The sequence below is a fragment of the Bactrocera latifrons genome, unplaced genomic scaffold (genome assembly GCF_001853355.1).
Source record: "Bactrocera latifrons isolate USDA-ARS-PBARC rearing strain unplaced genomic scaffold, ASM185335v1 scaffold_40, whole genome shotgun sequence".
NCBI lineage: Eukaryota > Metazoa > Arthropoda > Insecta > Diptera > Tephritidae > Bactrocera > Bactrocera latifrons.
This window is the reverse complement of record NW_017537046.1, coordinates 1,070,219-1,075,251: the sequence shown is the minus strand read 5'-3', so window position 1 is coordinate 1,075,251 and position 5,033 is coordinate 1,070,219.

Below are 5,033 nucleotides of genomic sequence, written 5' to 3'. Positions count from 1 at the left end.
CTATTTGTTTTGAAACTGACTTTTTGAATTGGTGGAGAGTAATAACTTCTTTGAAACATCTTTCTTTGAAGTCGATATAAATTCACGAGATCCTCCGTTTGTTTTGACGCGGACTTCTTGGATTGGCGAAGAGACCTGATTTCATTGTAGGGATCTTTTTAGAGGCCAATATAACATTAAGAGATCCTCCGTTTGCATTGACATGGATTTGTCGGAGATGGAGAGACTTTCTTGGAAACATCTCTACCGATGTTGATCTAAAATTATAAGATCTTCCGTTTGTTTTAACGCGGACTTCTTGGATTGGTGGAGAGGTTGGAAACACCTTCATCGAGGACGATACAAAATTACGGGGTTTTCCCTTTGCGGACATAAAGCTGAGTAAACGATCCTGGACTAAAAACTAAGTAAACAGCTCAGGCTCATCTCGTAGTAAGTCTAGCTTCTTTTGACGTTTGTTTAGCCAAAATGTTTCACACTTGCAACTGTCGATTTTCACCACACACTCGTTTTAATTGGCATTTATCATTGGCTTCGTTTCATAACAGTTCCAAAAAAGTGTTAATCATGCTGTAATCAGCCAAATAATGAAACTCAAGCAGACCTAATTTCTCACTGATATTCACTTTTTAACGATTTTCATTTTGGTTTGCCGTTCGGCAAATCACCAAGCAGCCAAAATTGGGAGATTTCAATGAAGTCAAGCTGATTGAATAATTGAAAAAAGAAGAGTTTTAATTAAAGCTACTGCACTGGGTTAAGATTTCTTTTCACTGAAAATAAGGGCGACTGAAATGAAAGGTAAGCGAAAACGAGTAAACATTTCTTCAAATCATTCACTTTCCGGCAGCAGTAATAACTTATTGTACAATGAAATTTAAATCAATCATGGTAAAGCAACAACAATTGCAAAAGTTAAGAAAAATTTGATTAACAACTCATGCCGAAGTGCAAAGTGAGCATTTGGGTGATTTATTGTTTACAAGAGATTCGCTGCGAAAGCAAAATGAGTGAATGACATGGTGGTATCATGAGGAGTAGTTGCAAAAGAAATCGTAGGTGAAAATTACGGCCTGCTAGTTTCAAAAGTTTTGGTATGGAATAAATATTCATTCCATATAAAATTTATATGGAACAAATAATATTGAAACTTAATACTTGGAGGTCCGCCATATCCACTTTTTTGTTAGGAAATTCTGAAGAATCGGATTCACAGAAGATATACGAATCTTTCGTCAGCTCATGTACAAAAGCTCCGTGGTAAGCATCAGCAAGTTTATTTAAAAGTTCTGTAGTTTGAATATCGCAGAGACGGAATTTGTCTCAGGGGAGGTTGATCATATTTCTAAACCTCGCTAGGTTGTAATCTCCCAGCTCATAGGTAAAAAACAGAGATTCTCAGGGGCACAATCGAAAAGAGATCTCTCTAGCAGAGCTAAAAGCTTTCATATACAGAGATTTAATAAAAAAAATGCCATGACAAAGGCGGATGCGAATGACAAGTTCAATTAACGTACCGCGCAGTTCTTCAGATTTTTACCCGCTTGTAAGGCCTCTCCCAGCTGTATTTACTTGTTTTTAAGTGCAATTTCATTTGTCTTGACTCATCTACAACATTTTACTGCAACATTGACGCAACTAACTGCCGCTTAACAATTTTTTCCACTAAATTTACGACATTTGCACGCATTTCAACTTCTGTACTAAGTACCCCCACAAATACGCGCACTTTGTGTGTGTATGTTTGCTGCACTTTTATGCGCTTATCAATTGCGTAAAATCATTTTGCTTTTTAGATAAGCGAAAGGCATTTAAAAATAATGAAAAGCGCACGCACATGCAAAACAACACCAGCAACAAAGCAAAGGCGTAGCTGACGGGCGAAAGGCCGAGAGCAACGCGAGCAGGTGAGCGCGGCTTGTTGGGTATATAGGCTGGCGTGCGTGAAAGGATATGGCGGATAAAGTGCCTCACGTGAGACAACACTTAAAGCGCACCACATTAGCAACAAAATTACAAAAATATCGTCGGCTATCACTTAAGCGTATTTACTACTCCTTTTTGTCGCTTTTCATTTCTTTTTTTTTCACTCCGCTATCGACCCATCAATGTTCACCATGCCAGGCGATGCGTTGCGTCGCGCGCATGCGTATAGCTGCGCGTCGACTGCTTTCTACAGCGTGCAACGCAACACATCGCTTCCCATCTGTATCTGTATCTGCATCTGCACTTATGCTCATGTTTCGCAGCCAAGCGCGCGCGCGCATTCCACCGCCACATGCGCCTTCCAAAGCGTCGCCAACCGCTGTCGCTTTATCGCAAAACCAATGCGCGCCAACTCTACTTGTGTGTGTGTTGGTTGTTAGTTCCGTGGACAGTTCGCTGGTCATTTGGTTCGTGGGCCTGCGCTTGCCATGTGAACTGTGCCACATTGTGTTTTAGCGCGCATTTCAGGCGCTCAGTTGCAACAGCGCTACCCCTCCTGCTGCTGACAGCGTCTCTTAGATTTAATATTTAAGATAAATAATAACATCGTGATTCCAATTTAAGCTTGAGTGGTTTTAATCTGTTGCATTTTATAATCGAGCAGCTTGTCGGGCGGCTATCAGCATTCTGCGCGCAACGCATCCGTTGACCAGTGGCTAGTGGCTGTTGGCCATTGACCATCGGCGTGGCTCCCTTTGCGGGCTTGAGAGACAATTTCTTGGGCTATTTTATAGGTGGCGCATCGGTTTTTTGTTTTTGTTGCGTTTACGACTTTCGACTACATACTTATGATATCTCTTAAATCTTTCCAGTCACCACACCTCTTATAGACGCGCCCTGCAGCAGCGCGCGAACACTCTTACTCTTTACCCCCCTGCACATGCTTGCTCCATTGTCAGGCAGCGTTCGTCTATCGTGACGCGCTGGTCCAGTAAGCTAGGCGTTAAAGTACACTACTTTTTACCTTCGCCATTGCCTTTGGCCTTTACTTGTGCCTCGGCAGTGCTGTTGCTAATGCGCGCGCACACAAGATCGATCTAATTAAGCGCATCTTATCAGCGCCTCAATCTGTCTACTACAAAATATTGCCTTTTTGTTGCTTTTATGGTATTTTATGTGGTTTTTTCTTGATTTTTATAGCGCTTATTTTTTTATCTAACAAATTTTGTTACGCTGCTGGTTGTTTACTTTGACGATGCGTTGTTGTTGTTTTTCACTTCTTTACCCTGTTTATTTTATGCATTCTTCCGCGACCGTTTATGACCTCTTCGGTTATGGTTTCTGGCATTCTTTTATTTTCTGTTATTGTTGTTTTATCAATTTATGTCTGTTGTTGGTTTATTATTATTGCCGCTGAATGCTGCTTAACCTTAACTTGGCTAATTGAGGAGTGTACATGAAAGACTACTGGCTACTGTATACGAGTTTCATGGTGTGCCGACAGTTTTTGGGCGGGTCTCCGGCGACGCCTTTCGGTAGTTTCGGTATGAGAAATATACGTAAAAGAGGTTGTGAGATATTATGCTCTCGGCAGCAACAAAATTTGTCACAATATTAGTTAAACAAGAAAATATATGATTTTTTACTTCCTTAAACTTAAGTTTACTTCTCTATCGTATTTCTTAAAGAATGCTATGTAAATATCGGTGATTAAATTACTAATAGCTCCCGGGTTATCGACCTTTGCTCAGATTGACCCCAGCTTTATAAATAAATAATTCCGCCTACTTTTGGGTATAAATCGCCGTCAAAGATTGAATTTGAAAAACTCTCCCTTCTCTCACAAGAAAAAAACGTAGAGAAGAACACCGCAAACTTACCCTCGATGATTTTAAAGAATGGCAGTTTCTTAATTTTTGATTTCGTTCAGAACGAAAATGTCTTGAAGTGACGCATATACTTTCTCATTTCTCAAATAGAATAAAAGATAGAAATTGCCAAACTAACAATTTTAAAATGACACCTAGAAGGTATAAAGTTCTTCACATTCAGAATTTTGCGTCTGCAACTCGTTAAGAAGGCTAAACCTAGAGCTTATCCTTGATAGAAAGCTTTCTTGGAGGCCAAATATTGAGGAGAGAGTGAGGAAGTCATCGGTTGCCTTATATTTCTTTAGAGGAGCTATAGGAAAAAGTGTGGGAACTCTCATCAAATGTAGTGTTTTGTCTTTACGAAACTGTAGTCAAGTCAATTTTGTTCTGTGGTCTATTAGTCTGGTGGAGGGCTCTTGAAATTTTTACACTTGCTAAAAATCTTGAAAGTGTCTAATGTGATGCTTTCATCGGAATCTCTGGTACTCTATGAACTATACAAACAATGGCATTTGCAGCTCTTAGGCTCAGCGAAAATAGGTATGTGAAGAGATCCGAATATGGAAATGCCTCTCTACTCTTTCAACTCTATTCCAGAGAACTTGGATTACTGCGTCGCAGTGGCGTCTTTTTCTTTGCTCACATACCGACGAAGGAGACGTGGATGGAGAGAATACGCCGGAGGAGATGCGCAGTAAGCTTTTTTCACGGATGGGTCGAAGTTTGGAAGCAAAGTTTTCTGGAAGGAAGTGGCGGTAGATGTATTGCTACGAAGTGCAGCTTATTACTGTCAAGTGAGCATTTAGTCCGACGGCAGAGCGGCAATACTAGTTTTGAAGTGACTAAATGTACCCTCAAAGTTAGTCAAGGAGTGTATGTTCCCACTAGAAATAACATCAAGCTCTTTAAAGGTGTTCGTTAACAGCGGAAATACAGCCAAAGGGTTTACCCTTGCTCCACTCATATAGGAATGTGACCGAGTTGGATCTTCATTGATGCCTTGCGCTCTAGCACTGGACCTGTGGACCTCTCATGCACCTATCAGACTCTCCACTGACCAGCATTTGCAAGGCATAGCTTTAAAAGTTTTGTCAAACCCAAACGCCGAGCTGAATTATCCCACACGTCACACGAAGTGATTCAAAAATCTTTTCAAGCAATTTAATGCGTCATTGTGGTAACTGTTAATTAAACACACCACTATTTTTACGGCTGGTCACGCATAAATACGGCCCA